General features: G+C 42.4%; 1 protein-coding gene across 3 annotated transcripts in view; it reads left to right on the forward strand.

Moving 5' to 3' along the window:
- The window catches only part of TTBK2 (tau tubulin kinase 2), a 107149-nt gene that overhangs the window by 11721 nt on the left and 81620 nt on the right, over positions 1-13808 (forward strand). Inside the window, exon 1 of one of the 3 annotated variants that reach the window (XM_044436207.1) lies at positions 12456-12675. The exons of the other annotated variants lie outside the window; for them this stretch is intronic. The gene's annotated coding sequence lies outside the window, so the exon portion shown is untranslated. Of the gene's footprint in view, positions 1-12455; positions 12676-13808 lie in introns of those variants that run through there. 3 annotated transcript variants of the gene reach the window in all.

Here is a 13808-nt window from a genome sequence, read left to right on the forward strand (position 1 = left end):
TCCCCAATCTCAGACCATGATGACTCAAGTTGAAACTATTTCTTCAGCATTTAAATGTTTAAATAATGTTATTAGATTTTATACTGGTTTTTATTTTATTTGAACATTGCATGGTGTGATTTTATTATTGTACTATATATTATTATTACTATTTATTATTGTTGTTGGTAGCCATCTAATCCAGGCTGTGATATATTGAGTGTATTTTGTGCTTTAGATTGTTTTAATGTTTTAACTTGTACATTGTTCTGAGAGCTGTTGCGAATCAAACCATTTATAAAAGCCATAATAAATAAATAAATAAATAAATAAATAAATAAATAAATAAATAGGCTGAAGTTTCAGAGCAACTAGCACCAACTCTGTATTACATTTAATCCAACCGGATTGCCTGTATTCCATCCTAAGAATAAGAATATGTTTTGAATTTGGCATCAAATTTCTGTTTGCTTTCAAATTACATTTTTACTGAAGTAAGGGGATGTATTATCTACCCATTCTGCTTTTATATTAATCATATATATTTCAACAAATCATACTGCAAATGATAAGCCAAAAATGCTTACTTAAGCTGTGAAAGGCTTTCATAGGCTTCATTGGAAAAGGAATAATATTACTGGGAAAGCCGCAACTGAGAATATCCAACTGAAATTCCTAACAGATCTCACCATCAACAAATGAATCTTGGATGGTGTGTTGTGGGCAGCGTGATTTCCAAAGCAGGATTCAGAAAGAATTTAATAACTTTTATTAAGCTCTGTTGATAATGTAGCTTGTTAGCAAGTGTCACTGTTGCACAGATGTGCAAGTGAGCATTTCCATGCATACAACCTTGATACTTACAGGGACCTTTTAGCATTGAGCACTGAGCGTCCCCAAGCTTAGGGCTTAAGAGGTCAAGGGGTAGGATTTGGAGACTTGAACACTCAGTGGATTAACCAAATAATAATTAATTGAGAAGAATTAAAACATGCATTCAAAAGATTATATTATGGCCGTATGTATTTTATAGGGTTAAATTTCACCCATACAAATCCACAGTTGTAGTTAGGCATGTACATGGAGAACAATGGTTCAACATCATTGCGTAGCAGATTGGAGTCAGGGAGAGAAGATGAAGTACCTGTATGGTAGAGATGGAGGAGGGATATGGAGGTGGGGGCTGGCAGGAGAAGGGAAGAAGAAAGACAAGCCTGGGGAAGAGAGAGGAAAAGTAGCAGGGAAAAGTTGACTGGATTCTCCAGCAAAGTGGAAGCCATGATGGAAGAGAAGAGAGGGGATCTGGCTATACAATGGCCTTTCAAACATTAGTAAGAAGGTTGTTGCTTCTCCATGTCTGTGCTCTCTTGGGTGCAATGAATTTGGAGGTAGAGGGGTGCCCATGCAGGAACAAATAGGGAGGCAAAGGGAAGGAATAGGATTTTTACAAGACTCCTCTTGAGTGAGAGAGTGAAGCTTCTTTGGGTCAAGGGTGCTAAGTATTGGGCTGTCTGGGACCTGGTTATGTGCCCAGAACTTGAGTTCATTTATGAAAATTAATGCAGTAGCAAAAATCCTCCCTCTGCTGGCTCATTGAAACAAGGATGCTGGTTAGGTGGGAATCAAGTTGACTATCTCTCTTTCCTCCCAGCTCAAACAAAATATGAGTATTAATAGCTGATGAGTAGATTTTCTTGATAACTACCCTGGACTGATATTTTGGAGCCTCAGTGTGAATTGAAAATAAGAATAAAGGAAGGTGCTGTCATCAGCCAAGGTTTCTCCTTCGAACAAACACCATTCTCCTTGCAACTTTCTTTATTGCTCTCAAGTACAAATCACCCAGAACAGATCTCTGAGCAGGCACAGAGCTCTTTCTTGAACCCAATCTAGTGTTGGCCTCCAGGAACTCTCCTTATGAATATGCCTGGGCCCATCCCTTTGGGAGGGGCTCACTGAAGGTGAGCACACCTTCTCTCTGTGTGCTGCTCATTCAGTTGGGACTCCGGTCTTTGGTGAAAACTCGCCCCAAAGTCAGTGGTGGCAGGGGGAAAGGGTTGGCCTGCCTCTGAGAACTCCTCATCCTCCGAGATCCCTCCCACCTTTCCCAGGAACTGCCTGCCTTGATGAAGCACCTGGCCTTGAGATAATCACTTCCTCCTTCTCCTGCATCTCAGAATCTTGACCCAGGCCATCCTCCCCAATGTCACTGAAGTATGTTTCACTTTTTTATTCTGAATCATCATCTGGAATACATCTAGCAGTCCATGGGAATGATTGCCCAAGACTGTCATCCTTCTTACTCCCAACAGGTAAGAGGTTCATGGATTGAGCCTGAAGAATCATGGTCATGCTGGCAGGAAGAAGGGAGTAATGGCTTAGTATCCTGTATACTTTTCTGCTATGAATGTCAAGTCTGGCTTCTAGAATGACAGACTTCCTGTGTCAGACGTACTAAGAGGAAGGACAAGGAATGACCATTGAAATTCATAATGGTATTCCAAATTGTCAGAAAGAATCATTTGGAAGCTACTATGGATCATCTATTATTATTATTATTATTATTATTATTATTATTATTATTATTATTATTACATTTCTATGCCGCCCCTTGCCGAAACCTCGGGGCGGCTTACAACATGATAAAATACATTGAAATACAATAGTACATAATAAATTACCATTAAATACAAAAATACAAAAAATACATTGATTTACAAATATAAAATTAAAATTATCAGTATAAAATAAAAATATAGGAGGAGAAAGAGAAGGAAGAAGAAGTTGCCCTGGCCAGATCATATGTTTTAACAATTGAAATGATGTTTAAATAAAAAGGTCTTTACCTGGCGCCGAAAAACCAGTAACGACGGTGCCAGGCGGACCTCTTTGGGGAGTGAATTCCATAGGTTGGGCGCCACCGCAGAGAAAGCCCTCCTCCGGGTACTTACTCTCTTAATTTCTTTCATGGAGGGTTCCCGGAGAAGGGACTCTCCCGCAGATCTCAAAGGGCGGTCGGGCATATACGGACGTAAGCGCTCGTTCAGGTAGCCCGGACCCAAGCCGTTTAGGGCTTTATAGGTCATAATCAACACCTTGAATTGGGCCCGGGCTTCAATGGGAAGCCAGTGAAGCTGACGGAGGACTGGAGTCATGTGAGCATAACGCCCCATCCCCGTCAGCAACCTGGCAGCTCTATTTTGCACCAATTGAAGTGTTCGGACTATCTTCAGGGGAAGCCCCATGTAAAGCACGTTACAGAAGTCTAGGCGGGAAGTCACCAGCACGTGTGTCACTGTCGCCAGGCAGTCATACTCCAGGTAGGGGCGCAGCTGATTAATCAGCCAAAGCTGAAGGAAGGCGTTCCTCGCTACCGCTGCCACCTGAGCTTCCAAAGAAAGCTCTGGGTTGAGGAGTACTCCTAAGCTGCGGACCTTATCCCTAAGAGGGAGTGTTGCACCATTCAGGACCAGGTCACATCCACCCTCTCCGAAACCCGATCCGCCAACCAACAGGACCTCCGTCTTGTCTGGGTTGAGTTTCAGTTTATTGGCCCTCATCCATTCCCTTACCTCGGCCAAGCACCGGTTCAGCACAGCCACTGCCTCACCTGGATTAGTGGAGAACGAGAGGTAAAGCTGGGTATCATCAGCGTATTGATGATTCCGCAGCCCACACCTCCTGATGACCTCTCCCAGCGGTTTCATATAGATGTTAAATAGCAGAGGGGATAGAATGGAGCCCTGTGGTACTCCATGGCATAGCTGCCATGACGTAGAGACATGGTCCCCCAGCACTACCTTCTGGAATCGACCGTTGAGATAGGAGCGGAACCACTGCAAAGCAGTGCCTCCAACCCCCAATCCCGCAAGCCTATCCAGAAGGATACCATGGTCGATGGTATCGAAAGCCACCGAGAGGTCCAGAAGAACCAACAGGGATGTACTCCCCCTGTCCTTCTCCCTGCACAGGTCGTCGTACAGGGCGACCAAGGCAGATTCAGTACTGTACCCGGGTCTGAAGCCGGACTGAAAAGGATCCAGATAATCAGTTTCATCCAAGAGTGCTTGGAGTTGTCCCGCCACCACTCGCTCCAACACCTTGCCCAGAAACGGGATGTTGGCCACAGGTCTATAGTTAGTGGCCATCTCTGGATCCAGTGACGCTTTCTTCAGGACCGGTCGTATTACCGCCTCCTTTAAAGGGGCAGGCACTCGACCCTCCCTCAGAGAAGCGTTAACCACTTCCAAGATCCAGGTCCCAATCCCGTGCTTAGAGTTATTTGTTAACCAAGATGGGCAAGGATCCAATAGGCAAGTGGTGGGACGTACTCTTCCAAGCACCTTGTCCACATCATTGGGCCGCAATAATTGAAATTCCTCCAATATTTTTGGACCAGACGGTAGCATTGGCGACTCCTCAGAGACCTCTGATTCATTAGTGGAGTCCAGCTCGTGATGAATCTGAGCAATTTTCTCCCTGAAATGCCTGGCAAAGTCATCACAGCGGGCCTTTGAGGGTGGCATCGGATCTTCCTTAGGACCTGGGCGAACCAGGCCTTGCACCACTCGAAAAAGCTCCGCCGGACGGCATTGTGAGGAGGCAATGGAAGCGGAAAAAAAACTTCCCTGCAAAAAAAATGCACCTGTATTTTTTGTGCACAAGTACTCCAAATCAAAATACTTACACATAGAGTGGATTTAGGGAACAGCTCCTATGGCCCCACTAGGGAGCATCTCCATTAAATCAAAGGAATCAAAATACAGTAGAATAAAAAGAGTATAGCAGTCCAACATAGTAATGTAACAGCAACAACGACAAGTGTACTAGAAATGTTTTCTTTGGGTGGGGGTGTATTTTGCAAAAACTACCTTGGATTATTTCCATCGTTACAAATCCTTACATATTCCCCCTCAATTGCAAATTATTACAAATCACTGTTCAATTGTCACAGACCATCACTTCTGAACACTTAGGTTCTTCTTTATTTTTCTCTGACTCCTCTTTATTTTCCTTTCTCCATTCTCTCTGGCTTCTTTCTCTCTCTCTTTTATATTTCCATGCACACACACACCTGTTTTCTTTTTGGCATTTCTTATTTCCTCACTTTTATCTCTTGCTGGCTCTTCTTTTCCTTCCTTCCCTCCCTCTCCCTTCCCTGTCTCCTTCCTCTCCTCTCCTCTCCATCTCTGGTCCTTCCTTTTCCTCTTCCTTCCTTTCACTTATTCTTATCTTTCTCTGGCTCCTCTGTCTGTCTTTCTCTCTTGCTATCTCCAAGCAACCGATTGGTGCAATTTTTCCATTCATTTGCATGCTGTGAGAAAAAAATACCCTTTGTGCTAAAAACAGCCAAAGGAGAGGTGAACTCTATCTCCCATCGTATTGACCTAAGGACCACCTCACTTTCAACTTCTTTTTGTTCCCTTATATAAGTCTAAGAGGAATCACTCCATTAGTTTGTAAGGAGAGCAAAAAAGATTCCCTGCAAGAAATCAGCTGATGGGATAACAAATTGATCTTTCATCAAGGACTCCTGTTTGCCCCAGGGTCCTGCGTGGTCCTGCACCTCACCTCCCTCCAACTGCTAAGGTGCTAAGGTGGGAAATTGCTTGATGTGCCTCAACAGGGCCACATGGGAGACCCTGGTTTACTCTGCGCCACACATACACACACACAGTGTGTGTATGTAAAAGCAGATGATGCTATTACTTGGTAAAATAAATTTCCTAAATTATTTACAGTAGAAAGTAAAGCAAAAGTCATATTGCCCTTACTTCCCACTATATCTGTTTATTGTTTTTTTTTTAAGCCTTTGTTCGTATCTTCTAAGTAATATTTCTGACAAACAATATTATCATTTAATGGGAAAGACTTTAAGGCTTAGCATAATTAATAGCGCCACTTTCTTTTTTTTCTCCCTGTGGTGCTCCCATCTGCTGCACTTACTTCTTTTCACTTTGCAGACTGTAGACACATGAGTTCTGTAATACAACATTAATACTTGAAAAGGGCTACTTTATTAGTTTACGTGCCCTCTTTGGCCACTTGAGACTTTTATTAGACCTGAGATAATGTATATGGTGCTTTCTGCCTTTCAAACATTAATCAAGAGAACATTCTCAATTGTATGTTAATGTTATTATGAACAGGGCTGTAATGCATTTAAGAATGGTTATAAACTTGCGCAGAGATTTAGTGTATCAGCAACATGCTCCTATTTTATTTATTTTAAAGATTTCTATGCTACCCTTCAGCACAGCTTCCAGTGCAGCTTACAAAAACAAGATAAAATAGAAGTAAAAAACTGTATTCCAAGCAATTAATACATTCAAATATATTTTATAGCTTGGAAAGATTTTTTTTAAATGCCAACTATATGTTGAAGGTGAATTCTTCTGGGAATTCCACAAGCAGGGTGCTACTACTGAGAAATCTCTTTCTCTCTGCTAACCCCCAATTATCACCTGCCTTACTTCAGATGATGGAAAGACCTAGAAAAGAGACTCCAAAGATGACCTCAGTACAAGTGCAGGTTGGTATAGGAGCAGCTTAAATGGTTTCTATGCTTAAATGGATTTAGATGGTAATGAAAAGCAGCAACACTTCGAATTGAGCTTGGAACAATGCTGGAAACCAGTCAAGGATTTTGAATGCTGGTGAGAGATTTTTTCACTGACCAGTCCCTATTGCTGTCTATACTAAGCTGCTCCAATCTAATGCCCTCTAGATGTTTTGAACTACTGCTCCATGCAGTCTTGACCATTGGCCTGAAATTCCAAAGGGCACCAGGTCTGGGAAGGCTAGTGTAAAATTATTATGTTTTTGCACAGCTTTCCTCTCCCAGTTTCAAAAGAATAATGGCAAACAAATCTCTGGTGAAATGGGGGAGAAGGGGAAGGGGGCATATAATTCATACAGTGTTTTGTATCAACTTAAAGTTGTTACTATGCATGATAAAAATTTTCAGGTTTTCAACTCTGTACTACCTCATGTTTATTTAATTAAAAACATCAACTTAAATCTTAACACGGTCTTATTTATTCAGTGGTTATATTATTTACTCACAAAGTACTTGTTCTGGATTTTAGGAAATAACTGATTTTGTTTTATTGAACTTATTGGAATGGTCATTGACAGATTGATAACTAAATGTTTTAAAAAGTGCAAGAGGTCTTACTATGAACTGCAACTGCTGAACATTTAATAATAATAATAATAAATTTACAATGTAAATAAGTAACAATGAAAGGTTATATTAAAAGGAAAAAACCACAGACACAAACAAGTTTATGAGTTTTGGACAACTAGCATAAAAAGCAGTTGTCAAAATGACTTGGAAGATATCCAAAGAGAAAATACTGAGTGGAAGCCATATCACTTCAAAATTGTACTTAAAAGTTTCCACCTATCAATAAAAAACAAATATTGTGCAATATACATCAAAGAGTGTATGGATTTCTAAAAAAATAATATACATGAATAAAAACTATTGACAAATTTTGAGTCAGAAGGGATCTTCTCAGAGGTATAATTCAGCATTTATTGCATCTAGCCTGAAATATAAACCTTTTGCATATTCTAAAGTGTATTCATTTGTATTAGTGATAAGATAACCGTGGAATGCTATGGCTCTGAAAACAGCCTAGATAGCTAGAGGATAATTCAGAGTCCCAGTCCAAGGAAAGAAACTTGATCCAGGACTATGAACTTGGAGCACCCTCCCTCTGCCCTTGCAGCTGGCATTTAAAAAAACCATGCCAACTGTGGTTCCTGGGTTGCAAGAACAACCTCCATGACAGGCTTTTAAGGACAAGCATGGGAGAAGATGAGCTGTACCAACACACACAACCTCCTCTCTTGCTGCTTTGAGATGCCACCGCCAAAATCAGGTGTCAAAGTGTCACTGTAGAAATTTACCAAGAAAGGGAAAGTCAAAAGAGTTTTTGACTGATAGAATTAAGAGCCATCTATCTGGAAGCACCATTAGTCCAAACTGAACAAGCACATCAAATTTTGGGTATTTTATAATTCATACTTATTACTGGATGCTTCTAGATAGATGATTGCTGGCACTATCAGTGAAAAGGCATTGTGTACATAGTTGTCTTTTCCATCTTTTGTGCACATCCACATGTGTGTTTGTGTAAAGAAAAATACTTGAAGATACAGTGGGAAACCATGAGTGAAGTAGAATATCCTGTGGATGCACACATCCCATAAAATTCAGTGACTGAGGCACTGAATTATAAAAGACCATCTAGAAATACCCTCTGTCCCAGGAATGCATTCTATTCTCTTTTTCTTGTGTGCCAACATACCCGCTCTCTAATACAGACATTTGCTCTCCTTTTTCCACTTTACCAAATGCCTCTTTTCTTGAACTCAGTATTTTTGTAGGTTATATTCCTAGAAGTTTCTAGAGTAGGAGTACAGAACCGCAGGCCTATGGGCTAAATTTGGCTCTCCAGGCTTCTCCAGATATCCATGTTTTCTGTCCCAAGCTTCATCCCTTTCCAGCTGTCAGTAATGTGATTGAACTGGCTTCTGTGCTGTTTTTTTCCCATTCCAAAAGATTGAAATCTACTAGCAGGAGGTAGATTTACAAGCAATTGTCTGGCTCTTAAACAGTGTCTTCAAATTCCCAGCTCTGTGGACAGAAAACACCTCCTCTCTGCTTGTAGCCGATGTGGACAAACCACAGTGACTCTGCCTCCAAGGTCATTAGAGCAAACTCAAAGAAGAGGTAAAGCAGACATTCTGGGTGGCTTGGAGGCAAGGGCACTGGATCTGCCAGGGTACAGCATATCTGGTAGTACTCCAGCCTCCTTTCCTCCCTGTACAAACTGCCATAGCTAGACAGATGAAATTGGTTGTCTAGTTGACTTGCAAGTTGGGAGCAGTGTGGAGGCAAAGGCCGCCCTGCACAGGATGCCTATAATCTGCCTTTGGAGGTGCATGGGTATCCCTATGACATCCTTAAGCTTAAATATGTGATTACTTTGTGTGTTCTGCTCCTCCCCTTTGTCTTCTGTCCCACCCATCACTGAAATAGGGTTCTTTAGAGCTACTCTGAAACTGAATTTGGCCCTTGCCAAGTTGAACGCCTTGTCCTAGGCCCTTCATCACATATGTAGCAGGATTCAGCCATCTTTCAGAAAGACTCATGGAATAACACAAGACAAGGAAAGGCAATGCTGTTTTAGGCTAACCTCTGTAAAAAAAGAAAACAGACTGGCACTTTTGCAACCATATTAAAAAAGGTACAGCGATCACCTTTGAAGCTGAAGGAAAAGTTCTCCACAAATCTATTGAGAAGTTCATAGGAAATTCTTTAGGAAACTGTCATTACATTACTCTTTGTTTATACTCTGAATTATTTCCTAAAAGAAATTTTGTTCTTGGTTTCCCTGTTAGCAAACCCTAGCAGCATGTGCAAATACTGTCTTACAAGTGTTGCAGTTTAATTTTTTAAATCATAAGATTAAAATTAATATTAATATGTAAAAATGAAAGGTATTTGAATCATTTTATTGACTACTAGTTTACTCTTGGAAATGAGTAGAATGATAACAAAATTACTTTTGAAACTGTTTTGCTTCCATGTAAAGATAATCTGTGACAGTAAACAGACTAAGGACAGATTGTCTTAAATCACAGATTCTGCGATTTCAGACAATTTGTCCTTAGCTTGTTCTCTGACCTCTAGAATTACTAGCAAAGCTATTTGGCTTCAAAGCAGTTTCCAAAGCAGTGTGTGCAAGATATAGTTTTACAGGAAGCAATGAGCAATGACACAGAACTCCTCCAAGGCTTTCTGTTTTTTCAGAAATGCATTCAGGTATAATGCATTATAGTTCTGTCTTAAAAATGGTAAGATCCTCAGTGCATGAGAAGTCTCCATTTAACTATGTTTTCAAATTGTGAAATGATGTGGCAAAGGTATCATTATGCCTCTCTGTTATCTGATTTTGCGGCCTAGTACTCATAAAGAAGGAGTCCTGCATTATCTTCTTGAGTGTAGTATCCACTAGTCACTAATACCTTAAGACCTTATGTAATGTTGAAGCACTCCCTTGGTTACATAACATTTTACATGTTTTATTGGGTAACTGTATTATTCTGTTGTCCTCTGTTTCCTATACCCTACTGAGATTTTGCTTGTCTAGCGTAGAAAAGAAATTTCAAAACTGTACAAGCACTAACACATTTTAGAAACTGAAACATTTCTGTATTTCTTCATTTAAATAACAGAACATTTGGGGTGATGGAAATCTATTGGAAAGTTATCAAGTTTTACTTTTTTGCTCACAAGAAGTTGCTCACAGCTAGCCTTCCAATTAGGAAAACTGAAGCAATTGTCTTAGGGGGATGGGGGAGCAGACCCCTGGCTATTTCACATAGCTTGCCTTGCACCTCTTAGCCTACTGCCCAGTTAACCTACAGCCCTCAGGTGTAGTGGAGGGTGTCCTCTTCTTGCCAGTGTTGCAATAAGACACTGCTGGTGAGGTGGGGAAGGCAGATTGTCCTTTCCCCACAGGCAACAGAATATCCTCAGCTGGGCCTAGGGGCCTCAGCTGGGCCTAGGTGGTTCTGCATCAGTGTGTGGGCTATCTCTTTCCTTCCTTCTCTGTCCTGCTCCTTATTTCCTGTCTCTTCAGTTGCTTGCCTGAGCAACTTATCCAGCTAGTCAGCCAGTGCCCACACCACCTACACTATCTGCTGCCTTTTCAGCTAGTTTGCTTAGAGTGTGCTCCTATGCATGTTTAGACAGAAAAAGTCCTAAAATGTCCATGCTGGCTGGGGAATGCTGCGAGTTGTAGGACTTTTTCTGCCTAAACATGAATAGGATTTTGACTTACTTAGCTTACTTAGATGGGGGAACTACTTGTTTGCCAATATAACATCTTGCTTGATCCTGATCATACTTTCCGCTTTATTTTCAGCTAGCTTTGCAACTTCTGTATCCATTAACTTCTCACTGAGACATAATAAACAAAACACCAGAGGGTTTATTTTGGCCATACTCTAATGTGGCTATTGATTTACTTTGATATGGCAATCTGGTCAAATTTGTTCCCTGTTAAACTGATCACTGATGTCTAAGTTGGGGCAAAACAGAATTTTGGTGGCAGCTCGCTCTCTCTCTCTCTCTCTCTCTCTCTCTCTCTCTCTCTCTCTCTCTCTTCACACCCCCTTCCTCTGTGAATTTTGCAGTGCAGTGAGGGAAATGTGCATGGAACCCCTGAGCTGTGTGCTGCCCATCCCAGACTAACAATACTGCTGGATTATCATACACTGTTATTTGACATACACCCTGAAAATACATAGGTAACTTTTCTAGGTAAAATGACCCCCAAGAAATAATTATTTACCATATTTCTATGAAATCAACTTCCCACATAAGTTGCTGCTTGTTCAGAAGCACCTTTTCCTCTCAAAAATGCTTGCTTTTAAACAAAGGGTAGCTCTGCTCTTATGTTTGGGTACATAATTTTTGCCTTTATAAAAATACAGAAAATTTGGGGTAATTCTGTTTTTCCTTCCTTTCCCAATAATTTTTATAATTTAATTTTTAGTGAGTGTTTGTTTAATTAAAGCGCACAGTTTTAAATGAGTAGACATCAAGATAATTTCTCTAGAATATCATAGATAACTTGGACTGTACTGGATATATGCCATAATAGTCAAGACACCACTAGTTTTCTCTCATTATCACATTTTGCAGGTCAATACTTTCTGCTTGCTTAGTATGCACGAGGAATAGTTCCTTTTTGTTACAAGAAGATAATGTGCTTCCATCACAGTCTGAATCCGCATTTTATGAATCAAAGAACAGGCAGACCCGCAGTGAAAGATAACGTCAACATTCATACATTAGGCTCCACAACGCTAAGATGTGAGATGTACACATCCGTACATCTTTAACTCAGCCTTTGGGAAACCGGTGAAGCCCTTTTTTGACAAGTGTCGGGCAAAACTACAATTCCCAGAATTCTTTTCAGCTCAGCGCAATACGAACAAACCTTAAGTTCGCCTCATAAGCAAACGTGAGAACAGCTATGTATCTAAGATACGGCCGCCCGCCAGAGTGATTGAAAGTATGTCTTTCCAATCGGCTAACGGGTCGTTCGCAAATGCTCCAATAATGGGTCAGCATATCGGAAAGGTGGGCGGGTGTTCGGGGAATAGCTGCCTCTCCAGTGCTTGGATGCAGGCTAGGGAAAAGGAGGGGGCTTGTTGTGGAAGTAGAGAGGCGTCGGGTTCTGCAGGGACTGCAGCTGAGGCAACGGGGGTTGGCGGCGGCGACTAAGCAGTTAACCCTGCAGGGACAGAGACAACGGCCGTTCGGCGGGTGCCTCCGAAGCATCCGCTGGTTGCCGGCCTCTTCCTTTCCCTCTCCGTTAACTACCCCGTCCGCCAGTTCGTGCTTCTTCAGCCTCTTTCCGAAGCCCGGCCCGGCCCCGTCCCGCAGTCACCATAGAGACGGTGGTGGCGACTACGGCGCCGCTGCCTGCCCGTAAGCCATGGGTAGGCGCCCGCTGTTGAGCTGCGCCCGGCTGAACCGGGGAACGCCGCGATAATAATCGCCCCCCCTTTTTTTCTTTACCCCTCGGAGGCGCCTGAGAAAAAGGGCTCCCTCCTTGTCGCCTCCTTGGCTCTCAGGGGAACGAGGAAGGAGCGCCGGCCGCGTTCCAGGTAAGATTGTGCTCCCTTAGGCTATAGGGAGCCCGGGCGGCGTGGCGGAGGCATTGATGGGGGCTTGCCGTGGTGAAGGGGGAGCGTTGTTGCTATCCAGTTTTGCATCACTCGGCCGGAGAGCGGGAGAGGCCGCTTCTCATGCGGCCGGGACGCGCAAGGGCTCTTGGCCCGCTTGGTACTCGGGTGTTTTAGAGACACTTGAGGTTGACGGGCCCTTCTTTGCCTCGCAATCCTTGCAGTGGGAGCATCACTGGGGATACGTTTTCTGTGGTACCAAACGGGGAAGGAGGGAACAGAGGCTGCTCCTGGACTCCGACAGTTATAAAGGTGACTAGGAGGATAACCTTCAGGGCAGTAGTAACCAACGATCCTGTCGTTCCACGGGTTATTATTTCGTTTTTACATGCAGGGACAGAAGGGGGCGGGGATGCGGCATAAAAAAGCTTCGGGCTTTGCACAGAAGAGGATCTTGTTGAGCTCGGCCAAGCCCTTTTAGCTGGCTCGTCTGCCCGTCCGACCTCGTATGAGCAAGCCTTGCAGCGCTGGGACGGCGGATGGCCGCTGTTTAGTGTATGTGTTTAGTAATGGAGCAGTGATGAGGTTGGTCGTAGAAGTTTTCAGTTTCGTGCTGATAAGATTGTAGGCGTTACTACAGCAGGTTGTGAACGACATTGTAAAAATATTACGGTTTCTGCTGGTGTATAGAATATCTGTTTTCCCCTTTTATCTAAAACAGGAGAGATTCTAAGGTCAGTAATTCTTACTGTTTTAGGCTGTTTTTCAACTTTATTATTGAGAGCAAACAAGAAGTGGATACTAGTCTGCTTGTAAATCTGTTAATGTTGATGCTTCTGGGTTTCCTTTATTCATACAGATATGCTCTAGCATGGAGGCAGATGGAGGCTGAGGCTAAACATTGCTTCTGCTATCAGCAGTTGTTTGAAGATATGAATGCAGATACACAGATTTAAAAGATAAAGAGATGCGCCTTTTCTAGGGACCTTTAAAATGACTAGTTGCCACCAGTACAAGTAGGAGAAATCTGCTAGAGGGATGATTATATTGAATGCTGTACTGCCTTTCTTCATAAGACACCAAGAGGATGCTGATTAGTGGCTTCTAACAACAAG

This window comes from Varanus komodoensis, unplaced genomic scaffold (genome assembly GCF_004798865.1).
Source record: "Varanus komodoensis strain SLA01 unplaced genomic scaffold, ASM479886v1 scaffold3, whole genome shotgun sequence".
Classification (NCBI taxonomy): domain Eukaryota; kingdom Metazoa; phylum Chordata; class Lepidosauria; order Squamata; family Varanidae; genus Varanus; species Varanus komodoensis.